Below are 27,196 nucleotides of genomic sequence, written 5' to 3'. Positions count from 1 at the left end.
TTTACCAATCTTTAATAATGAAGTTTACTTCTTAGAATATTAGAGGACTTGGTAGTAAAAGAAAACAGAGACTAATTAGTAATAGAATGAAACAAACAACACCGGATGTGATCTTCATCCAAGAAACTGAATGCTCCATGCAAAAAATAAAAGAGATTCACAGTAAATGGCTCAATAGTTATGAGTTTCTGGAAGTCAAAGCAGAGAATACAACAAGAGGTATACTCACCCTTTGGAATCCAAAAAAAATAGACATTTTAGATGCTGAGGCATCTAGAGAATATTTATCAGTGGTCATACAGCCTGTAGGAGATAAGGAAACCTACCTGGTTATAAATGTTTATGGCCCCCAAAGACTGGAGGGTAAACTCAAATTTCTAGATTCTCTGGAGAGCCTCAGAGACAGACATTCAGGCATTCCTTGGATTTTGGGAGGTGATTTCAACATGATCAAATCACTTTCGGAGAAAAAGGGTGGAACCAGAGTTCTAAACAAAGACTCTCTGAAGTTTCAGACTTTTATAGATACTATGAGGTTAGTGGATATAGTAACGGGTAATGGCATATTTACCTGGAACAACAAAACAGGAGGAGAGTCTTAGGTGGCTTCAAAACTAGACAGATTCGTGATTTCAGAAGACCTTATGCTTAACAACAAGGAAATATCAGCAAGAATTCTCCCCTTTGGAGGCTCTGATCACTGGCTGGTTCATTTAGAGGTGCAGAGCATTGGTACTCCCCAGAACAGACCTTTTCAATTTGAAAACATCTAGCTTTCCCATCCAGATTTCAACAACAACATAGCCAAGTGGTGGTTAGAGGATTTGAACATTCAGGGCACAAGAATGTTCCTTCTTCAGAAAAGACTAAAACACATCAAGTTCTGGCTCATAGATTGGAATAAGAATGAATATGGCAACATTTTTTAGGCTAAAAAAGTTATGGAGGGCAAAATGCAGGAACTCAACCAAGCCCTTATCACAGATGGCTTCGATGTAGCCAGAAATGATTAGGCTGCTAAATATAATCAAGACTGGGAGAATTTATGCAAACAGGAGGAAATATTTTGGAGGCAAAAATCTAGGGTTCAATGGCTCAAAGAAGGAGAACGCAATGCCAGATTTTTCCATAGATCCACTATGGCTAACAGAGCACACAACAGAATTTCACTAATCAAGGATGAGAGAGGTAATCATCACAACTCTCATACAGAGATAGAAGCATTTCTTATTAAGCACTTTCGAGATATAGCCAAGGAAACCTGTCATGATAGAGAAAACTCCATCAGGGACTTCACCAAACATATTCCTAGGCTGGTGTCCAGAGAAGACAACTTCAACCTTAACAAGCTAGTTACCGAAGAAGAGGTCTGTGAAGTGCTCAAAGAAATGCAAAATGGTAAAGCACCTGGCCCAAATGGGTTCAATGTAGATTTCTTCAAGGCTTGCTGGAATATTGTAAAACATGATATTCTGCATGTTGTAGAAGATTCTAGGTTGAATAGAATTGTTTTGAAAGCTCTGAACACCTCCTTCATCGCCCTGATTCCTAAACAGGAGGCAGCCCAAACTCCTGACAAGTTTAGACCAATAACGTTATCCAATGTGGTTTACAAGATTATCTCAAAAGTGGTGGCCAACAGACTCAAACCTCTCCTTCCTACCCTTGTTTCCATGGAACAATCTACGTATGTGGAAGGAAGGCAAATTATTAATAAGATTATTCAAGCCCATGAGGTGGTTCACTCTCTGACTAGCAACAGAGAGGCTGGTATGATCATGCAACTGGACATAGCCAAGGCCTATGATAAACCGAATTGGAATTATATCAGGAAAGTTCTTATTGCTTTTGGGTTTGATCACAACTGGGTGAGATGGGTCCTGGCCCTGGTCACTTCCTCTAGCTTCTCAATTCTAGTCAATGGCTCTCCATCTAAAACTTTTCTTCCTTCTAGAGGCCCCAGACAGGGGGACCCACTCTCTCCCTTTCTCTTCATCCTCATGATGGTAGGACTGGGTCAGTCTATCAAGCATGCTAAAGAAGTGGGTAAGATCAAAGGTCTCAAACTTTCTAATAGGGGACAGGCTTGGACACATCAACAATTTGTGGACGACACCATGCTGCAGGGAATCCCCACAGTCAAAGAAGCTCTCGCATACAAACAAATTCTAAATGACTTTTCCAAGGCTTCAGGTATGGAGGTTAATCTCTCCAAATCTAAGATTTTTTTCTTCAATACTAATATTTGCCATTAAGAGAAACATTGCTAAAATTTTGGGCTTTCAAAGGGATTCTCTCCCCTCAAAATATTTGGGGGTTCCTCTAACTGCTAAGCCATTACACAAAAGCATCTGGGAGCTAGTCATTAATAAACTGCAAGACAAAATTACGAAATGGACTATCAGGACCTTAAACTTGGCTGGCAGGTTGGTGCTCACGAAGGCCGTTCTACAATCAATCCCAGTTTTCATGCTTTCTACTCTCCCTGCGCCTAAAGGAGTCTTGCATCTATTCATAAACATACAGAGAAATTTTCTCTGGGGCAAGGGGGAAGAAAAGAAGAAATGGGCCTTGGTAGCTTGGGAAAAAATTTGCAAACCCAGAAAACAAGGGGGTCTTGGTTTGGATGATCCTGAAATTTTAAGCAAAGCTTTAGGGGCTAAATTATGGTGGCGTTGAATAAAAGAACCAAAGGCTCAGTGGGCTATAATTTGGAAAGAAAAATACGCCAGCTCATGGCAAAGTAATGACCATATTCGAATGGATGGAAATATTAAGGGATCTCACATTTGGAACAAGGCCTAGGATAATAGAAGACTTGTCCAAGACAATGGCTTCTGGGAAATCAGAGAGGGAAACTTAGCTCTGTTATGGGAAGATAGATGGCAACAAGAGCACATTCTATTAAGTGAGGATTTGAAGGATCTTAAGGCAGAGACGGACACTAAAGTATTATACAAGGTTAAGTATTTCTTGGATCAAACCAACAGTATAGGAAAATGGAGAAATTGGAAGAAATTTGATTTTAGGGATGACAATCCCTTAAAAGATGGAGTTGAGCAGCTAATGCAAGAGTTAGATCGAAGAAAAATTTTAGTGTCAGAAGGGAATGACCAGCTGAGATGGGGCAATAACAATAAGGGCACCTTTAATCTTAAGGAAGCTAAACTTATTCTCTTTGGCTTGGCCTCCCAGGCTCAGGACACAACATGGCAAAGAATATGGAGACATCAAGATTGGATGAAAATTAAACTTTTCATGTGGTTGGTTCAGGATAGGAAGATTTTGACTTAAGAAAACATCCAGAAGAGGGGAGTTTTGGGGCCTTCCAGATGCCAGCTTTGTGAAGCTCAAGAAGAAACAATGGATCACCTCCTCAACAACTGCACCTTTACCTCCAGGTTATGGGATTCTTTTGCCACCATTTTCCAACAGTCAGATAGAGATAAAGAAAGCATCATCAATACCCTTAACAAGTGGAGAAGTAATTTTTGAATAATGAAGTCCTCGACTGAGCTTGGGCCCTTACGCCAAGCTTCATTATTTGGAATATTTGGAAAGAAAGGAATAACAGAACCTTCAAGGACATAAAAAAGCAAGCCCTTCACCTTTTGGATCAGATCTTAAAATAGCTTCAGGAGACCGTGGGTACTATAGTCTGAAATCTCCCTAAGAATCCACCTTTGGCTCCAGATTTGAGGATTCTGTATCAGCTGGGGTTCCAGGGTCTCGTTCCTTAGGGTCTGGAAAGGCAAGTTCTCATTAGAGACTCTGAGCTTGATTTTTGGTACCAAACCCCCAAGTGTTTTTTAAAAATTCCATATTGATGGTGCCTCAAAGGGGAACCCGGGTAATCCGGGTCATGGCGGGGTTTTAAGAGATGAAAGAGGAGATATTTTGTTCATTTTCCATGGTCACCTAGGGAGAGCCACCAATAACATGGTAAAAGTTATGGCTATGGAGCAATGTTTAGAATTCATGATTCAGGATAATCGACACAATGTGATTGTGGAAGCAGATTCCAAGTTAATCATTAACTCAGTCAAGAGAATCAGTTGGGGTACAGCGCTGAAAAAGGCCTCAAGGAACTGGAGGTTGATTCAGATATTTCAATAGATCCACAACCACCTTCTAAGCCTCCGCACAGTTAATTTTAAACATGTGCGCAGATCGGCCAATAAACTGATAGATCTTCTGGCCAATCAAGGAGTGAACTGCACAGAAAATAGGTTTACAATGAAATGGCAAGATCTACCTCAGCATAGGCTAAAAGTGAAGTGCCATGATCAGGCTAAGGAAGATTGGTTGGAATTTTGGAGCAGGGCCATGGAGGAGAGCATAGATGACTCAGAAGTGTTATGATCAACGGAGGCTACATGATTGATTATCCAGTGAGTGTTGTGCTTCGGAAGACCTTTGTTGTTTGGAGCAATATGCTCAATCAGGTTATTAGTGGTTGTAAAGTGGGAATTTTATTTCTCTGGATTTCAGGCAGGCTGGCGGATGCCTCTTCTCACAATGGCACAGGCAAAGTAGATATAGTGAGTGATCGGATGCAGGGATCCCGTGGCGTCCCTGATACCCTGATTCTTTAGCCTTTGTTCGAAATACCACGGCTAGAGTGGTTTTGGGATGATCGCAAGCCTCATGAGCAGGAACAGTTTTCCCTTTTCTGCAGCGATCCCATTCAGTGAACACCACGTGGCAGAGGGGCCGGAGGAAATACCGCTTTGATCGCACGCTAATGTTCGACGATGTTGATTAGAGCGATATGATCCTCAACTATAGGATTTCGCAAAGAGGATCTACGACTCGTATGGATCGTGCAAGCTGGTGGGTCCACAGGAGAAAATGGTGGTCGTATTACCAGGGGTTATCCGCTCGTCAACGTTATACCGGTTTGGGGATTTTTTTTCATCGATCGCAGGCCTCGCTAGTGGTTAGTGGTATTTCCGTTTTGGGAGTCATCCCATACAGTAGGCTACACGTGGTGGTGGGGTCGACCAAAATACCGCCCTCATCGCAAGCTAAAGTTCATCATTTTGGCCATCGCGATATGAACCTTTGCTATCGGATCAAGAGAGGTGGATCGACGGCTGCGATTGATCGTGCAAGTTGGCCGGATTGGCGGGTAAGTTTTCTACTTTCTAAATGGGTGAATCAGTCCTCTGCCATCAGATTGGGTCAGCGGGCTCTTCAACAACAATGACGTTTAAGGCGGCTTTTTTGGGAGTTAGTGGGAAGTGTCAGTGCTCCTCTTCTTGTCGGGAGGTTTCGGTCTCGGGTGGGAGGCTTGTTGTTTTGGCTTCAATGCAAGCTTCTTCTTCGTTTTCACTTTTATAAAAACTTAGATGTAGGGTTTTCAGGGTTGGGAATTTGGCCTCGGGATCGTTCACTGTCGGGGTTGGGGGTCTCTTCCTTGGTCCACAACTCCTTGTGGACAGTTGTAAATTTTGTACTTTATTAATGAATTGAAGGTCCGGCTCTTGCATTAGCAAAAAAAAAACATATTTAAAAATAGAAAATAATTTTGTAAAATATTAACTATGGTAAAAAAATTGATAAGAAAACTAATTTATCAAATTATAAAATAAAATGTAATCTATATTTATATATAATATTTAGAATATTTAATAAAAAATAAAAGTTATTTTTTTAATAACCTTTTTCTTTAATAACATTAGGGATCATTGAAAAAATGGAATATATTTCAGACCAGAAATAAATTGATTGCAATAATAATTCTTTCGACATTCTCATATTTTCTTTAATTCTATCTATATTCTACAATAATTCAACCTTTTCTTCCAGGCAGAATTTTATGTTATGATCTACCTGAATGGATCTTTCCCATACATCAGCGTCAATTTCTATGTTTTTTAAATTTGAGAGCTTCTCGATTCCTACCGACAATCTCTTGAGTGTCGGGCAACCCTGTATCAGCAAGAATTGAAGCTTGGGCATTGTACCCTCCATCCACACAACATTCGATGATGATGAGGATCTTGATATACTCTCTAACACGGGCATGTTCTGTATCTCCAAGTGCTCCAACATCGAAAATCCACCAACGCTTCCCCTGATCCCTAACTCCCTCACTTTATTTAACACCTATAATTTCAATACCCTCAAATTTGGCAATCTCTCCAATGGTGGAAGCTCTTCCAGTTGGTCACAACTGATCAACCATAGGTGTTCCAGTCGTTCAAAGTCACAAATACAATTGGGCAAACTTATTCCCTGATATCTGAAGAGACCAAATGTCTGCAGGTTCTTCACGTTTTGCATGTCCGGGGGAAGATCCTCCATTACCTTAAGCTCATTCCTATCAAATTGCAATACCAAATGCTTCATCTGCAACCAAGTTCCCATTGGACCCACTTTTATTCCCCACCTTTTTCCATCTACTATCTTTCTCGCTTTGACATGTACACTGAGCTCCATCAAATTTGGAAAATTTGTAAAATCCTTCAAACTGCACATACCATTCTCAGCTTCGTCCATGCCCAGCACAGCCTTTCCCATTAACAAGAAAAAGCCTAGCTTGTTCAATGACGTAAGTTGAGAGATCCCACGTGGAATCCCCGCTAACCTCTCACAATAATTTAGATCTAACTGCTTGAGATTTTTCAACTCTCCTATTGTACATGGAAACGATTTTAGCTCTCGACAGTGTCGAAGATGCACAAATTGCAATCAAGAAAGATTGCATACCTCAGCGGGCAGAGTACTGATGTTGGTGCCATTCAACCCTAGAAACTCAAGCTGTTTGAGTTGCCACATCAACTCTGGCAATGATGTTATATTGGTGTCGCTAAGATCCAAAACCCTTAGAGAGGGGAGATTGAGCAAGAAAGCATTTGGAACTTCTCTTAAACCCTTATTTTGGGCTTAGATCAAAGTTCCAAGTGTTGGACATCTGAAATCTGTGGGCAGAAATGCGGTATTATTATAATAGCGAATTGCTATTCTCTTGCAATTGTCCATCACTTGTTCTGCAGGAAACTGGTCCAGCATTTGACTTGTTCTAAATAAACATTTCTCTTCCTTTTCACCAATATGGAGCGCCATATCACGAATAATGTCATGAACTTTATCCACTTCTTTTGGCCAATAACAGTGTCATTGCTAACATGCTCAAACAAGCAACGTTCTACTAAAATATTTACATACCTGCCTCCTACTACCATTAATTGGCTTTTGTCTGTGCTACTAACCAATCCCTCCCCTATCCACATCTCCACCAATTGCTCCACTCGAATGCTTTCATATTCAACAAAGAAAACACTAGCAATACACGTAGATGTCAAAGAGAATTGCCACAAATGCAATACACTACATGGAACACAAATCATGAATCATACCACTTGAGCTAAATTCCTTTGACTATTATTTAAATAAAATGAAAGATATAAAAACATCAACGTTTTAAATTATAATATAAAATAAATATAATTTTAAAATAAATATTGGTTAATATATTATTATTTATAAAATCATTTAAATAAATAAAATTACATTTTCAAATATTTATTTATTTATATTAATAAAAAAACAATACTTCACTTTATTAAAATTCAATTTTTTTCTATCATTATTTAAATGGATGAAAATCACAAATCTAATTAGATTTTTTTTATCACTTATTATTTAATAAATTATTAAATATAAACATGTTTTTTATATTTTTACATATAAAAATTTGAATCCAATTTCCTTTCCAAATATTAAGTATTCTAACATTCTATATTAAGTAAATTCCTTATGTAAATAACACATATAAATATAAATAACTTCTTTATATTTTGAATGCAACGTGAAAAATGTAAATACACATTAAATATGAAAAATTTAAATACACATTAAATTTTATTTTGGCATATTAATTCCTCTCTCATTTTAGATTAAATAAATGTTCATAAATAAATAAAATCATTTTTATGGAGTTAATAACCTATTAAAAAAAGTTATAAAATATTAATTAAGATAGAAAAATTAATAAAATCATTTTTACAGAGTTGATAACATATTAAAAAAGAGTTATAAAATATTAATCAAAATAGAAAAATTAATAAGAAGTAATATGATTTATGTATAGAATAATTAAACTATTTTATTAAAATATAAAATAAAGAGTAAAAACAGAAATTAATATTAAATATAATATTTAAAATATTTATTAAAAAATTTAAATGAAAAACTTAATAGTGATTTTTTTTAACAACCTTTTTCTTTAATAACATTAAGGATAATTGTGAAAATGGAATATATTCCATGCCAAAAATAAATGAGTTAAAATAATAATTCTTTCTTTAATTATTCATTTACATATGACATTCTCATATTTTCTTTAATTCTAACTATTAATAACATTTATTATAAATGTTATTATTACAATAATTTGAGCTTTTCTTCCAGGCAGATTTTTATGTTATGATTTGCCTGAATGGATCTTTCCCATACACCAGCGTCAATTTCTATGTCTTTTAAATTTGAAAGCTTCTTGATTCCTACCAGCAATCTCTTGAGTGCGCTGCAATATTGTATATTCAAGAGTTGAAGCTTGGGCATTGTACCCTCCATCCACGCAACATTTGATGATGAGGAGGAGCTTGATATATTCTCTAACACCGGCATTTTCCACATCTGCAAGTGCTCCAACATCGGAAATCCACCAACGCTTCCCCTAATCCCCAACTCCCTCACTTTATTTAACATCTCTAATCTCAATACCCTTAAATTTGGAAATCTCTACAATGGTGGAAGCTCCTCCAGACGGTTACAACTGAACAAGCATAGCTGCTCTAGTCGTTCAAAGTCACAAATACAATTGGGCAAACTTGTCCCTTCATAACTAAAGAGACCAAATGTCTGCAGGTTCTTCATGTTTTGCATGTCGGGGGAAGATCCTCCATTACCTCATGTTCATTCCTATCAAATTGCAATACCAAATGCTTCATCTACAACCAAGTTCCCATTGGACCCACTTTTATTCCCCACCTTTTTCCGTCTACTGTCTTTCCCGCTTTGACATATATACGGAGCTCCATCAAATTTGGAAAATTTGTAAAATCCTTCAAACTGCACATACAACTCTCACCTTCGTCCACGCCCAGCACAACCTTTCCTGTCAACAAGCCTAGCTTGTTCAATGACGTAAATTGAGAGATCCCACGTGGAATCCCCGCTAATCTCTCACACTCATTTAGATCTAAATGCTTTGAGATTTTTCAGGTCTCCTATTGTACATGGCAACGATTTTAGCCATCGACAGTCTCGAAGATGCAAAAATTACAATCGAGAAAGATTGCATACCTCAACGGGCAGAGCACTGATTTTGGTGCCATTCAACCCTAGAAACTCAAGTTGTATGAGTTGCCACATCGACTCTAGCAACGATGTTATATTGGTGTCGCTAAGATCCAGAACCCTTAAGAGGGGAGATTGAGTAAGAAGCCATTTGGAACTTCTCTTAAACCCTCATTTTGGGCTAAGATCAAAGTTCCTAGTGTTGCTGGACATCTAAAATCTGTGGGCAGAAATGCAGTATCATTATAATAGCGAATTACTTTTCTCTTGTAATCGTCCATCACTTGTTCTACAGGAAACCGGTCCAGCTTTTGACTTGTTCTAAATAAACATTTCTCTTCCTTTTCACCAATATGGAGTGCCATATCACGAATAATGTCATGAACTTTTATCCACTTCTTTTGGCCAATAACAATATCATTGCTAACATGCTCAAACAAGCAACGTTCTACTAAAATATTTACATACCTGCCTCCTACTACCATTATTTGGCTTTTGTCTGTGCTACTAACCAATCTATCCCCTATCCACATCTCCACCAATTTCTCCACCTCAATCTCTGCGTCTTCGGCAAAGGCACGACAATATAGAAAATAGTTCTGTAAGTTACGATTGTAACTCCATTTGAGTCACCCATAGATATCTTCATCAATAGCACTATACAACTTTAGAAAATCAGGATCTACATTTTTCATTTGAGTTAGAGCAAAACTCCACTCATCAGCAGAAGTATTACCTTTCATTGCTGCTGCAACAACATTTATTGCCAATAGTAGACCTTTACACTCTTCTGCAATTTCTCTAGCAATATCCTCTACAATTTTCTTAGGAGCATGGCTTGCATTGAAGGCAACTTTGCCAAACAATCCCCATCCTTCTTCCATGGATAGGGGTTTTATCTGTATGGAGTAGTCATCATTTGCCCCCATTTTTCGAATCACTTCTTTGCTGCGGGTAGAGATTACCACTCTACTACCTTTATAATTTCCCAAGGGGATTCCCAGTTCTTCTTCCATGTGGATTTGATTCCACACATCGTCCAGAATGAGCAAAACTTTCTTCTCCTTGAGATAATTAGAAAGTTCCCTCTTTCGCATATCAAGAACAGCAAAAGTGCTCTCAGCATTAGAACTGCCCATCCCCAAGTTTAAACTGATTTCTTTCACAATAACACTCTGCAACTCCTGAATGTTAAACTTTTCTGAAACAGTTAACCAAATCACGTTTTCAAACACATTACCTTTCTTGTGGGTGTTAAAGACCATTCTCAGCAATGTCATCTTGCCAACGCCACCCATCCTAATGACGCCTATTACCTGAAATTGATGATCTTCCACATCTTCAAGCCTTCTATTCAGCCACATCTCCGCTTCTTTTATCCTAGAGCCCACAAAGCCAGACTCCGGTACTGGCTGAAGGAATGCCCCTGCTTCTAGTGGCTCAGAAGAAATAATCCCTTGAGTAGAACTTCTAGTTGAAATGGCATCTTCAAGATTGATGCGGCGCTCAATGATATTTAATTTGCATTCTCTAATTTTCCCACACAGTCTGGGCTTGCAGAATCGGCAATCTAAGCAACCTTTCCGTTGTTGGGAGCGTTGTATGACGCTCTCCGCATCTTGCAGGGAAATTCGGAGCCTTTCCAACCCATCATTCAAAGGGGGAGGAATAATGCTTTGCTGATGTTGAAATTGGTTGACCATGTCATCTAAGAAGACTCTGGCACTACTTAGCTTTTCTTGCAGAAACTATGTGTTTCTTTCCAAGTGAATAACATCATCTATGGTTTGGACTAGTGGAGAAATAACAACACTAACAACGCTGCTTATGATGTTGGCTACTGCTACAGTGCAAACGACCTCCATGGCTTTTGCAACGACGAAGCAAGCAAAGGGAAAAAGCAGAAAAAATATGGAAAATAAATTTTGAAAATAGAGAAAAAGAAAAAAAAATATGAAAAATCAGTAGATATTTGCAGATAAAATAATATGTATGGAAGGCGAGGTGAATAGGTACAACAATGAATCCAATAAATATAGAGCAAGCAGTGGTCGTTTCTCCTGATTTTCTTTGGGCAGAATGTGACGGAAAAAAGGAAAAGTGAGAATAAAAGGAAGGAAGGAAGCAGTATGAGTGTGACCAAAGGAAAGAAAAAGCAGGAGAGCTGAAAACCATGAAGGCACATGAGTGCGACCGAAGAAAGAAAAGGGGGAGAATAATAAACAGGCAAGGCTAGCAATGCAACGAAAAACAAACTTGCAAACAGAGCAAAAGCAAAACGAATATCGAAGGAAGGAAGGAAGCAAGGAAGGAAGCAATATGAGTGTGACCAAAGAAAAGAAAAAGAAGGAGAGCTGAAAACCATGAAGGCACATGAGGGTGACAAAAGAAAGAAAGAAACAAGCACATCTTGAGATGGACAAGGAAGGAAGGAAGCAGTATGAGTGTGACCAAAGAAAAGAAAAAGCAGGAGAGTTGAAAACCATGAAGGCACATGAGTGTGACTGAAGAAAGAAAAGTGGGAGAATAATAAACAGGCAAGGCTAGCAATGCAACGGAAAACAAACTTCTTATACATATACACACACACACACACACACACACACACACACACACACACACACACACAGACACACACAGATATATATATATATATATATATATATATATGAACAAAAAGTATATGTTCTACACAAGTGAAATGAACACTCAAGTAGAAATTTTACTAGTTATATTGATTTTTTTTTCCAAAAAATAAAAATTTGTAAGTATCAATTTAACATAGTGCTATTCTTTTTCAAGAAAAATATTACAAATTTGCAAGTATCAATTTTAACATAGTCCCTAAGCATATAGATATTTTTTGAAAAATCATGTAAAAACAAAGCTACACATGTTTGATATCTATGTCCATATTGTTCTAATGGACTATGTCAATGGCTGAAATTTGGAGTTGCTTGAATCAATTCACCATCACTCTATACAATTGACCATGCAATTAAATGCATCTAGTTTTGAATCATGCTTTGAAAGCTCTATATCTCATCTATAGTCTTTTAGAGAAGGTGATTCCATTATTATGGAAGGTTCCCTATCTAGTGTATCTTCTTGAGTTCTAGGCTTTCACAATGACAATGGCATTTTTGTATAAGTCCAATCTTTTGAATCTTCAATTATTTTTTGACCTCTTAAATTTCACATGTAAAATATTTGTCATCATGCTTACACCCAAACAATACCTATTTGATAAAGGAGTCTTATTAGTCCATGCATAAAGCTTTGACTTCTGACTCAAAGTCTAATGTAAATTACTAAACTCAAGTAATTCTAATAATAATCTCGATGATTTCCATTGGGTTCTTTCCTTTCTCGGCTAGTGCCTTGTACCTTTGTTAAGGTACAACCCTATTACTAAGGAATTTTCGCTTGTTGTATCTCTTCTCTAGTGAATATTTAACCCATTCAAATATAAGGTGTCATTACTAAGGATTAGACTAGTTTTTTGTACGCTATGCCATAATAAATTTCTAACAGTGATTTTTTGCATTATAGTATTTCATTTTACGAATTCGATAATCCAAAGTCAAAGTTATTTCTACCATTTCCCTTATCTCATGTCTCTATTGTAATTAATAACCTCTTCACATAAGCCTGGGAAGGGTTTGACACTTAAACCCTATCAATGTATTTTGGGCACCTAAATTGTGTCAAACAATGTTTTTATTTTCTAACACCTAATTGTATCAATCGATACCCCAAGGGTTAACTAGGGTGCCTACTGCACTATCACTATTTTCAAGTCTCTGCTAGTATACATTTACTTTGGATTTCTCGTCACAACCTACAAGATTTATTTTTTCCACCTTTACTTACCATGTCTTATCATTTCAGAAGGGGAATTTTAGTATACTCTTGTTTATAACTACATCAACGAAGGCTCCCATAGGCACCCTGATCTCATTAGAGAATTGAAGTATCCTATTTTCATATACCATATAGGTTACATATTTAACAAAACCCTATAAGCATTCGGTTCTTTATTAGAGAATTGAGGTATCCCACTTTCATATAACATGTAGGTTGTACCTTGAATTCAAGCACACCTTGCCTATACCTATTTTATTTGTCAAGATCTCATATTCCCATGTACAAATATTATGAATTGTTAAATGTTTAAAATTTTGTACCGTAATGGTTGTTTGAAAATTTAAATGCATTCTAATACCTACATAGCCAACTCTCAAATAGAACCAAATGGAATCCAAATAAACATATAATTTTACAGTCAATGAACACTATCAAATAGAACATGCATGCTAGTGAAACATGTAACGCAAAAAAAACCCATGAAAGTTATATTTAAAATTCAAATAAAAACAGATATGCTCACTGTATCCATTGGATATTCTCATTGTACCCATTGTTGGAACTGTACTTGAGAAAAATACATTGTCCTCCATCCATGAACCAATCCACCAGTCTCCCCACACCCAAGTCGAGATTCAATTGCCAAGGAATCCCTTTGTGTTTCCAGATCAAGTATTTTATCCTTTCCTCCCTAGCAGATCTTTCCTCAGCGGCGTCCCACTTTTCAGGGTTTTCCAATCCAATATCCTAGGCTTTTCTATTTTTTCTTTTTCTTTTTTTTTTCAGAAAAAAAGGCGTCTTTTCATTTTTATTTAAAGCTTTCCTTTTTCTCCCGTGACGATTTATTCGCCCTTACTCAATGTTTTTCCTTATACTGAGTGATTTAATAGATTTTCTCTCCAATCGTATTAAATCTTATTAACCAACCCCTAGGGATTTTTTTGGAGTGATATAAGGGAAGATTTTTCTTCATCTTATCAATCAACCTTTATTACATCATCGTACTTTATGCCAAATTCATAATGGCATCTATCATTCAGTCTTAATGTAGAAACATATTAACTTAAAGGTTGAGGGGTGTTATATATATGTGTGTGTGTGTAGCACGTGATCTGATTTGAAATTGGGAATAGATGGAGTATCATTTACGGATATGAATCTAAGGAATTGTTTTTATTTTTATTTTTTAATCAAAATATTTTTATAATAAATAAAATAAAAATCATATATAAAAATGTATTATATTTTTTATTGATTAACAAGACAAGGGGATGAAGCTAGGAGTATGGAGCATTATGCTTGAGTAGATAAAAAAATTGTTCTATAATTCTAGAGGCTCGCCTTCGTTTGGTGATCGTAGGATTGTTACGGACCTTCTTTCTAATTGTTAGAAAACCCTCCATTAACATGGAACACGACATTTTTGAGATGGTTTAGGGGTGTAAAAGAAGGGGTTGACACCTAGAGGAAGATTGTATACAAATCAACAACATTCCTCACACAAGAGAAAGACAGGGGATGCGAAATTTTCATAACTACTATGCACGCATTGGAGCATTCTATATCATCTCCACCTCTTTTTGGAAAACAATAAAATGCTCGAATGGGTGCATACTGGTCATGGAAATTTCACATCCCCTGTCTTTCTCTTGTGCAAGGAAGGTTGTTGATTTGCATAAAGTCTTCCTCTAGGTGTCAACCCCTTCTTTAATTCCCCTAAACCATCTCAAAAATATATTGCTTCATGCTAATGAAGGGTTTTCAAAAAATTAGAAAAGAGGTACCTAACAAACCTAGGATCACCAAACTAAGGCCAACCTCTAGAATTATCTAACATTTTTTGATCTACTGAAGGACAATGCTTCATACTCCAAGCTTCATCCCATTGTCTTGTATTTCATCATCATTGATAATGAATGTATGGGAATTACAATAAATGTTGCAATATTGTCCTTATGCTTCATGTAGAACCACTAATATCACTTGATCCAAAAGTGATAAAACCCTCCTTACCTTTACTTTAATAACTTAATACTTGGTGTGAGACTATGTTGATTAGTAATATGCACTATTGTTTGCAAATAATAATTATAGAAATTATAATAGGAAAATAAAAATTAAAAACTCCAATAAAAATAATATATTTTCTTTTTTTAAGAAAAAAATATTAAAAATAATGTATTCACTTAAAAAAATAGAAACTCTTTATTAAATAAGAGCCCAAGAAACTAATATAAGATTTTATAATACTTAAAAACTTATTCCCGAAAAAATAATATAATTAAATATGTCATAAGTAAATTAATTCCACTCAATTTTATTTGAAACATTGTGAAATCTTTTTAAAATTATAAGTTTGCATTGTGTAATTCATAAAATTCAAATATTTTAAAATATTTAAACATTAATTGTATTTTTATATAAAAAAAAATGAAAAACAAAATATCAAAATATCACAATATACCCAAAAATAAAAATAAAAATTTAAACAACTTTATTATGATATATAGTTAACATCTTAACTCTTATCTTTATCATGATATATTCTTAATATCACAAGTCCTATGACATTTCTAACAACTTAATTTACAATCTATAATTTATTTGATTTATTGTGAAGATTTATGTGTACTTGTCCAAAAGTTTCTCTATTTTACTTTGGTGGAATAGCTCTTTTCAAAAAATTGTGCATGATTATGTATAGATATTTTATCTAAATTTCTTAAATTAAATTATATGTGACATAAAATTTCATTTTTTTCATTTATATAATCTGTTAACATGGATTTAATTTTTATAACTGTGATATTAATATGGCGATTCAAAATTTATTAATACCATATGCATATACATACTAAATTATAAATTGTCGCTTTATAAATTATAAATACTAATGTAATTTTTATTTATTATAAAAAGTTTGAAAATTGTAATATAAATATTTAAGCTATGGTAGTTTCATTTAAAATATTCTTCATTAAAAAATTATCTTACTAGTAAAAAGGTTGCTTCAAGAATAGAGATAAAAATAATCTCATAAATATAAACGGAATCTTAAATCGTCTTTCAAATAAGCATTTCAAGAGGGAAAGATTTATTAAGTTATTTTCTAAGTTTAAACACTCCAACATCGAAATTTCAATGAAATGATGAAAAAAAATTATCATAAAAGTAAGTGCCCGTAAACTTTACACACTTCAAACATTATCCCATCGAAATTTGAATAAAATTAAGTACTTCAGTGAAATTGAATATATAAACCAAATTTGGATACAAAATAAAATGAAGTATTCAAACCCAATTTTGTTACAAAATTATGTACAGAGATATTCCTTGGCAGAGTCTATGAAAGCTGAAAATTTACTCCCATTTTCCTGTGTACTTGACATGATATTATACAAATTCCTGTCCAAACCACGGTTCGGCCCTTTCAAATGACTGATATCTATAAAGTAATACCGTGATTTCAAATGTTGTAAACATCTCAGATGTCGTAAAGTAAAATTTTAATAAGACTATGGTGGCAAACATATCGTTAAAAAAGTTTAGACTCCCTGGACGCAAATATTCCATCATGGCACTCCACTTCGAACCCACAGAACGTAGGAAAGTAGAGAGTAAAAGGCCATCGGTGAGCTCGCCATCACTGAGAATCTGCGATAGTGAGCAATGTTTTCTCTAAAGGTTGTCGTCTTCCGAGGCATACCCTCAGTGGAAGGGCGATTTCCATCCATTTTAGATCAATTGTTGTCGTCTTCGTAATTTCCATTAGCAGGCTCAAGGTCTCGCTGGAACATAAAATATTCAAGGAAACCATTACTTTCTTCCACAAAACCTAAGGGCAACTATTTGTCAAACTGCGATACAGACTTTGTTCAAATGTCTTTCATAACAAACCATTGCTTGAAGAGCACGAAAGTCAAAGATCTGTGAGATGAAATAAGTTGTGAGCTCCACGATGCCTTGTGCTTGAGTGATGCACTGTATTTATGCTACAGATTCCCATAGATCTACCTGGTACAAGATTTAGTGGGGTCAAACAAGGAGCTAATGCCATTTGGGAACAACTTGATGCCATCATTCATGAGGAAAGTTGCATTAAAAAGAGGGAAACGCTTCTCCGAAGATAGCTTTATCTTTCCTGCTCTCTAATGGTGACGAATGAGGTGAAGCTCTCACACACGACGAGAATAAGGATAACATCCTTATGCTCTTAATAAAATACCTTCACAACCAGCTCTGGATTGTCGAGGTTCAATAAGTACCTGGAGGAGAATCCTCACTCCTATGAAGGAGTACCCAGGGACATGTCTAGAAATGCCCCATTTTCAATCGATCGCATGTCTCGTAGTTTGCTCCATACCTGATTTACGATGTATTTCGAATTCTCTGCAAGAGGATGATACTAGGAGAGATCCCTGTCGATTTTCCAAATTTCTGCCATGGATTCATTTCATCTCATTTAAGAAATTTCGCGGGCACCCGCGGAGATAACATTTAAATTTTGAATTTTTTCTGTACTAAGGCTGCATTGAATGATTATGGTAGACTGTCTTATCAACCAAGGCGGAGATAACATTTGAATTTTGAATTTTTCCTGTACCCAAGTTGCATTGAATGATTATGGTAGACTGTCTTATCGACCAGGGCGGAGAAATGCACGGATGCCAATGAATGTTCGAATGGAAGCCCATGGTCTTGCCCATGGGCATGCATGGTGAAGGGGCCTCCATAGGGGCATTTAATGCCCTATGGCAGGCTGGTTAGCTCTTGCCCAAACCTACGTTATGGGGAAGAGTTAAGAAAACATAGGTGTCGGGAAATTAAGATAACCCGTAATATTTGCCATGCTATGGCATGACCATCATCCATGGCAACATCCAACCCTCTCCAAAAAGTCACATTATAGACTATTCCATTGGGGAATGTTGTAGAGATTTGAGAGTTAAAATTAAATGTCATCCCTTTTTCTATGCACATGATGAAGAATATGCTATGTTTATCAAATTTCATCTTTAATATTAGTTAGGTTGAAAACAAAACTTCCAAAACCCTCATTCTATAATAAACGTATCTGTTAATATAAATATTTTAATTTTAATAATACTTTCATCATATATAAATGAAATATGCATATGTATATCATCATTATAAAAATAAAAAATATAAATTAAGTAATATATGTTTTTATCAACATTAAATTATTTTTATTTTCTTTTATTGATCACGAGCTCAGGACCAAGTGTCGTAAAATGGTCAAAATGAAAGTGTTCAGAAATGATTGGAACCTGAACGACTAGATAGAGCTCGTCTTCCTGATTCCGGCACCGCAAACGGTTCGAAACATGGTCGCCGTATGAGAAAGTTATGCCAAAAATAAGAATTGCCTAATAACATTAGAATTTTGAATTTTGAAAAAAAAAATTTAAAAAAGAATATTCCACAGAATATTCCTTAGAATATTCTAGGGAATATTCATTTTCAACAACCAATCACAGGCTGCCACGTGGCAAGCCCGGAGGCCACCACGTGGCCCATGATGACGTCAGCAAAGGTTGTTGGGTGCGTTTAAAAGTTTGGTCGGATGGAGGATCAAACCCACGACCTCCATATTACAAGCGAACTAACTTACCGTTGGGCCACAACGCCAAACGTTGAATGGATGGCGGACCGAACTTTATTTAAAAGTTTAAATTGTCATTGGCGGGAAAGGAAGGGGGCCAGCCCCTAAGGGCCAGCCCCGCATGCCATATGACCTCAGGCCGAGAACTAAGGGCTTAAGCCCCAAGCACCAGCACCAACCGCCAGCCCAAACGGTCAGCACGAAATCCGAGGCCAGCATTTAATATAACTGCAGTTAAGTTGGCGGGATTCTTGGCGGACCCGCCATAATTGGCGGACTTATCTGGACCTCCACTACAGTTAGCTGGAGTTTTTCTAGGGACAGACTGGAGAAACATTAAATGGCCATAACTTTGGCTAGGAAAGTCTCTTCGACCTTCTGAAGCCATTGGCACAGGTTCACAGTCATCTGAGGTCATTTGCAGGTGTTTTTGCTTCGTGGACGTTCCAGGAGCAACTAGGGCCAAATCAGTTTGGGAGCTGCATTGGCCAAATCAGTTTGGGAGCTGCGTTGGGAATTGTGCAGCCAGTGAATGTGGAACGGAGGTCATTCCTGAAGGTTTTCAACATTCTGAATCCATTTCTACAGCTCTTTTTTCCTTCTGAGGCATTATTCTCACTGTTTAGCTTCAGGGAAGCTTTCAGGGCCACTAGGGCCATTTCAGTGCATGAGCTGTTTGGGGGCTATGTTCATCCATTTTTGGTGATTCAAAAGCCTATGTCTACTATTTTCGACCTTCTGAGTCTAATGGCAGAAGTTTCAAAACCATTTGAGGTCATCTTCACCTCGAAATTCTCCATGCAAGTTTAAAGAGCCATTAGGGCCAATTGGGGAAAGTACTGTATAAGGTACAAAATTCATTGTTTAGTGTTTGGGAAAGAGCATGTTTGGCTAATTCCTATCTTCTGATTCTATATTTACAGTCATATCTATCCTTTGAGACACCCATATTCTTGTATTAGCCTTTGTAGCAATTTTAATACAATAGGACAAGCCTAGTTGGAGAGGCTTGGTCCAGCAGATGTAGCCCAGGAGGGGGTGAACTGCTTTATCATTTTGATGTCTTTATTTGCTGAAGATGATATGCTAAACAAAACTGATATAAAGTATTAAACAACAAATAAATATAACTTACATACACACATAATCACCTTTTCAGCTACAACAAGTTACTTGTCTCATTCCGCAAGACCTTAACCTTCAAGTATGTGTATGTCAAAGACTTCTAAGTGTTTACTTTGTTATTTCATTAGGCAGAACCTGTAGAGGGCCAGGTAGCCTCTGGAACTCATCCTCTTTTTGGAGGTGACATGTCCGGTGAATGCCCCTACAGTCTATCTCTGTATAAGAAATAAGAAGTTTATACATTTTTAGAGGTCATTTGGAGTGTCTAGCTCACAGTTGAAATTATTGGAAATGGATACCTTGCACCCTTAAACAAGTACATTACATTTTTAGATCATTTATAAATATTATAGAAAAAAACATTTATACCGTGCGTGTGTATTTAATTCTAAGTATCATATATATAATTTAAAATGAATCTAAAATATATCGCGCGTGTTTTTAATTCTAAGTATCATGTATATGTATAAAATTTATTATGAAACTAAAATATATCTTTATTTTTATTATGAGTACTAATTATTAGTAAATACCAAACTATAGTTACTGAAATTCCTTAAAATTAATTACATTAAGCTTTTGTAAAATATATTTTACATATCTTTTCAAAAGAAGGGAAGTTGCGAAGCAGCAAGTCCTTGCATTGAGTGGGGTAGAATGCTTTTCTGTGCTAGCGCGACCAAGTCAGTAAAAGAAGTGGTTGCTGAAGCGACGTTCCCCACATAGACCTCGAGGACCCTGGGACGACAGACCTTCGTGAACCAAAAGTGAACTGACCTTATGAACATTTTTTTCGCAGTCCATTCACTTGTCTACCAATATCAGTCTCCTGGAAACTCTATTATTCTGCAGGTAGGGATGGCATAAATGTTGTCATGACCTGCAAAGAAGTAGGTGTTAGTGAAATCATACACAATAAAATTATAGTTTAAACAAAGTAAGATGAAGCAAATAAACCCAAGCCAAAGGCAGCCCACAAGGCATGACAACAAACTCGCTGTGATGTTAATACTGAAGTGGGGTGAGACCATATGCAATCATACTAGCAAACACTAGATATTCTGAAGATCATGAACTCTCAAGGTATCTACCCTGGATCATTCATGATGAAAGCAAATGACCATGTAATAATATTTGCAAAACCCACTAAGATATAGTGAAATATTATCGGTGCTCCTATTTGTCACTTCTGCAAAGTCATGCAATAAAACGAACAAGAACCTTTGTGAACCAAAAGTGAACTGACCTTATGAGCTCGTTTACTAGCTTTCAAATGTCAGCAGAAGAATGTTTTCGCACTCCATTCACTTGTCTACCAATATCAGTCTCCTGGAAACTCAAAGAAGAAGTCAATAGCTAAAATAGAAATAAGCTAAAACTAACAAGAACAAGCATAATATTTTAACAATAAGATAATAAGGTTCGTTATTCTACCTTCAAAGCCTCCACAGAAATATGCATGTTAAAAAACCTCTGCGGTGACTCTAGCAAGACTTCCTGAGGCTGAAACAAATGCAAAAATAATGTAAGAATGAGCATATGATGCGATATCTCCAATTCAAAGAAAACTAAAATCACTTTCATGGGAAATACTAATATAGCCACCACCAAAATAGAAAATCAAGTGCAGACTGAGTAGCAACATATGATTAAAAAATGGACAAAATACTCCCTATATCACTGTGTGGCAGCATACTAGAATAGAATATCAATGCCTCACGAAACTTGAAAAAAATCCGTTCCCCTGAGAATCATACTAGCAAAACACTGGATATTCTGAAGATCATGAACTCTCGAGGTATCTACCCTGGATCATTCATGATGAAAGCAGATGACCATGTAATAATATTTTCTCTTTTACTAGCTTTCGAATGTCAGCAAAAGAATGTTTTCGCAGTCCATTCACTTGTATACCAATATCAATCTCCTGGAAACTCAAAGAGGAAGTCAATAACTAAAATAGAAATAAGCTAAAACTACGAAGAAAAAGTATAATATTTTAACAAGAAGCTAATAAGGTATGTTATTCTACAGGTGGGGATGACATAAATGTTGTCATGACCTACAAAGAAGTAGGTGTAAGTGGCCTGAAAATCTCTCATGAAGCTAATTAAAATAAAATGAATTTCAAACACAAAACTGCTTTATATCAAATAATGCACTAATTCAAATAGCGCGCTTTGTAACATTCTTTGAAAATGATTTAACAACCTGAACTTTTGTTTTGTCATGATTCCTTAATAAATATAATAGCATACCTAAAAAAAAGCACAACCACTTTTACAGATGGGCTGCGTTTGGCCACATAGTGAATGGATGTTACAGGTGAACAACAGAAGGTATCGACTACCATATAGAGAGCTGAGTTTCCAGTTAGTGAAAGATTCTTCTCTTAACTGTCATTTTAATTCTTGCATAATTTGGCCACAAGTCCCCATCATGATTACTTTGGCATTGATATGAGAACTTACACAAGGGAGAGAATAATGAGGCTTTCGATTCATCCCATGGTTGTATATGTTTATATTACAGAGTAGAACAGATGTGTGGATGAGTTGTGGCAGATGTATAGCAACCATACCCTACTTACCATTGAACTATAAGCTAATGGACTGCTAAATGGAAGTGTTGTGCTAAACATTTAAGATATTGAATGTTAGCGTTGTGCCAAGTAGTTAAAATATTGAAAAATATTTGCATAATTTAAACATCGAAATTCATAAACTGAAATCCACTTTCGAAATGGTTAATTTGTTTTCTTGTTTAAATGTTGACATCTGTATAATCTATACAGGAAGAAAAAAAAGGTATTTGAATTTCAGATCAAAGGATTTGAAGGATCCCTAAGTGTTAATGAATGTTTCAAGTAATGCAAAACCTTTTACATTGAGTACTCCTTTCCAAGAGTTATATCAATGAATTCATCCAGCCTCCCAGATTTTACAAGAGGCCTTATTGAAGAAGAGTTTATCCTTGTTTCTCCAGTGAGAAGTTGTAGCAGTATGATTCCAAAAGCATACACATCACTTTTCTCTGTAAGATGACCAACTGTGGTGTATTCTGGGGCCAAATATCCCATGCCTGTAGAAGATTTTAGGATTGAATACACTATGTCATCCGCTAAAAGTTTATGCAGACCACAATCTGAAAGAAGACGATTTAAGTGTTGATCAAGAAGAATCTTCTCAGCTGAGATGTTTTGATGCACAACAGCTTTGCTTATGCCTTCATGCAGATACTCAATGCCTGCGCAGATTGATACCAGATAACAAAACCAAACAGCGAGTGACTATCAACATAAATAAACGACAGGCTTAAAATATACCATACCAATGATCTATCTATCTCATTTACAAGTTATTTTATCAAAACATGTTCGTTTCGTGGAGAATTTTGATTAGAAATGCAGGCAATACTCCAAATACTTAAATGTGGGTATGTTTTCCATGAACCTATGGAGTTGGTTGCTGCTCAATATTTTTGTGCCCTAGACATCTATCAACACTTCTTGTTTTTTGTATGTAGCCCTGGTGTGAATGTGGTATTATAAATATGTTCTCTGTCCAGTTATTATATACAGGGAGGTAATGTCAATCTCAATTTTTTTGCCTCCATAGGATACGCTTTAAGCAGTTGTAGGAAAACATTATCGGACAAATCTCTGCCAGTTTACATAACCTTAAATACCACCAGTTTAATGATTTCCAGAAGTCCCAAAGGGCTGGGAAGTGTGTTTGAAAATGTGGAACATTGGTTGAACATGTTTATATGATGATGCACCATCATTTGCTTGCCTGCACTGCATATGTGGCAACTTCTCTTTGCGAGGGGAATTTTGTATAACATTCCACTAGTTAGTATTCTTATGATCAAAGAAAGTTGGTTGTGGCTTATGCATATGCCCAAAGCTTATTTTCATTAGTTGGTGCACCCAGAGAAATGTAGTGCGTTCTCAGCTCAGGTGAGGATGAGATAATTCATTAACTCTTTCTGTTTGTGTGTACCTCTGTGCAGCAGAGTATTGAATTTAGACAACATATTGGGTGCATTGGATGTGGACAATAACATAGACCCATCTAAAACCAGGTCGGATGTGCACCTCAAGGTTGTGAAGATTGAGGATGCATCTCCTGACTTCACAACTTGGGACAAAATGTTAGAATTGAACCCAGAGTTAGATGGATCTATACTAGTTTCTAGTCATGGCCAGAGATTCAAGAAGTGAGCTCAGATTAAATGTGGGTGGGGCAATCCATCAATTCGGTGATCCATCAATTCTTTATATATTTGTGTGTTTGCATTTAGTATCAGTGCATTAAATCTAGATGGCAAAGTAGCAGTGCAAGTTTAGTTCTAATGAGAGTGAGAGTGATCCATCAATTTTGTGAGCGAGTTTGTCCTCCCTACCTGACCTCTAAAAGAGAAAAGACTTGTGCCATTCCTTTTTGTGTGTGTACATGTGTATAGAAGCTAGATGCATTAAATCTATAAAATCTAGATGGTGCCTAGATGCATTGTGTTTGTGCAAAATGGCCTATATATATGAAATATTGGGATGGACATACGCGAAGTTGGGCTTGGCTATCTGAAGATGCATATCAGATCTGGGTTAATAACTTAATACAGGTCTTCCCTAGTAAAGTTTCTTGAAGATATTTGTGGATGTGTTAGTTAAGGCAGAATACGTATGATTCATAAGCGCACTGACATATGAAAACAAACCAAAATCTAACCAACAAGGAAATCCCCTGCAAAGAACGGTTAGACTTACCTTTCGCAACACCATGTGCAATCCTTACCCTGACAGGCCAATCGAGTACCCTCCCATCTTTTGCATCCTGAAACTATGATAGATTGTCGTTGGGTGCAAAATCATACACAAGAAAGCACTCGCCTCTACCTCAAGAACAACAAAAGCCTCTTAACCTCACCACATTTTCATGCCTAAGTAGCGAAAGAGTCTTGAGACCCTCTTGTAATTCTAATTCCTCTATCTTGCAACTCATTTTACTGATGATTTTGATGACCACAAAAGACCCGTCTCTCAATACCCCCTTGTAAGCAGCACAATAGTTGTTTCTCCCCAGCGGATTCTTTTCAGAGAAATACCGTGTTGCAAATTCAATTTCCTCGAGGTTAAATCTAGAGCTCTGGAAGCGTTCACATCCTGTTCCGTCATCTGCCAAAGGATTCCAACCATTCGAGTACTCTAGACTAATCAATGGAGTGATAGATTTCCTTCCAAAATCTTTCGAATTATCGATACTTAGTCCTGTCTATTGTCTCGTAAGCACTGCTAATCTTCTGTTTTCGTCTTGGAAACCATGAGAATGTGAAAACGGTTGCCAGGATTCCTCCACCTATCAAAGCAATCACAGCCACAACAATGGCAATGCTTGGGGTTTTAAACATTTTGGAGCAATTTTGGCAACTTCTTGAGAAAACTGCAGATTTTGGAATTTTCTGCAACAGAGGCACAGAGGAGTCTGTAGGAGATTTGGCAGTTAGATTTGGTGCCCATGGGCCGAAAGTTTCTGGCCTTATTAATGGAGAACTTCCATTACACATTGCAAGCCCAGCAAACTCTTCTCCACAGAGCTTTGAATTGTTTCCATACCTGAATCTTTCTTGCATTTCTTTAAAACCTGCAACATGCAAGAAAAACCACACTATATCAGCCCATTTTTGGCATAAAAATACACTGGAAACAATTCTTACACTCAAACATTATAATTGCAGCAAGAAAAACGGGGTTCAACAGCCTGGGTAATAGAAGGACATGTTCATCAACATTTTGCATTTGTGTGGGCTAATATCTAGAACAATGCATTGTATCTATGGTAAACAAACTCCTCACTACAGAAATCCAGAAGCAAGGCCATGCCCGAAGAAGAAGCCATAAGCAAGCCCCATGAAGATTGAACCAAGCCATTAGATATGAGAATGTTAAAAAATAAAAATAATAAAGTGAATTAAATTAAATTAAAAAGAGACGTTGCCACGCCAAGAGCATGCTTCCCAGGTGTCGGAGGTATGGAGATCAAGTGTTGCCTGTCTTATCTCGAATGCATGCCTCACTTCCAATTTCTTCTCCTGCACAGACTTCGCCAGTGGCTGAGCCCAGATGGGTTGTTGTTGTTGTTGTTGTTACCATTTCCATTGCCAGCGCCACCACCACTGCCTCCATCTTTTTCATTGACAGTATAAACTATCAGCCCAATGTCCCCCGCAGCCATTACTACACAACTCTGCTAATTCCCCTCGAACACAACACTGTGATTCCCCCTTCTACCCCCTTATCTCTGCCCCCTCCTCTTGCTATAGCGAAGGCACCTGCCTTCATTTATAACCCTGCACCTTCCTTCCACAAGAGCTCCAGCCATATTTATGTCCCAATTATTGCATCCGTAGGAGGAGCGCTACTTCTTGGACTAGGGCTTTTGGGAGCCATTTGCTTTTCAAGAAAAAGGCGAAGCAAACCAGAGACAATAAAGCCAGACACATGGGATGCGGAGGATTTCGAGATTGAATCGAGCCTTCTTTCGAACATGTCGGAATTGCTGGCATCTGACAGATTGATACGCTTTTCCTTCAAAGAACTTCAGGAGGCCACCGACAATTTCAGCGAGGCGCACAGAATCAAGAATTCCATCTTCCACGTGATTTTGCGCAGAAACAAAGTGAAGATCAAACAGATGAGAGGGCAGGTATCAAAGGAGATCAACGCCCTTCACAAATTCCACCACACGAGTCTCGTCACTCTGCTTGGCATCTGCGTTGAAGAATCGCCGGACTAGGACTCATACCTCGTCTTCGAGTACGCCGAAAATGAGTCCCTTAGCGACTATATCCATTGCGCATAGTCACATGCAGGGAGTTCGAACTTGTCATGAAACCAGAGGCTGTAGATCGCTCTGGACATCGCAGAGGGGTTGGAGTATCTGCATCACAACACGACTCCCACTTGCGTTCACAAGGACCTTAATAGCCGCAATATTCTTCTGGACAAGAATTTTCGAGCAAAGATCACCAATTTCAGATTGGCCAAATGCGAAGCAGATACGGGTTCTTGTCCGTAGAAGTGGTTCCAGGTTGAAGACAGAAGGAGAAAGGCTCCCGGGTAAAGGCTTATTCCTTCCTTCTCCTTCCTTCCCCTTCAGAGCCAACCCTGTACTAGTCAATGACACAATTAGATGAACCCTGGAATATTCCAAGGCTGTAGGGTTGCATTCAACAGTTGAGCAGGGTCAATCACAGAGCACTCGTGATGGG

General features: G+C 37.1%; 1 pseudogene; it reads right to left on the bottom strand.

Moving 5' to 3' along the window:
* Positions 1 to 22,805: 22,805 nt before the first annotated feature.
* On the bottom strand, positions 22,806 to 26,160 carry LOC149152664 (putative receptor-like serine/threonine-protein kinase At4g34500; annotated as a pseudogene).
* Positions 26,161 to 27,196: the final 1,036 nt, after the last annotated feature.

Source organism: Pinus tabuliformis, chromosome 9 (assembly GCF_031772625.1).
Source record: "Pinus tabuliformis cultivar Carrire ecotype Pingquan chromosome 9, CPIR1, whole genome shotgun sequence".
Taxonomy (NCBI): domain Eukaryota; kingdom Viridiplantae; phylum Streptophyta; class Pinopsida; order Pinales; family Pinaceae; genus Pinus; species Pinus tabuliformis.
The sequence above is the reverse complement of the archived record's forward strand: the minus strand, read 5'-3'. Positions and strand labels throughout refer to the sequence as shown.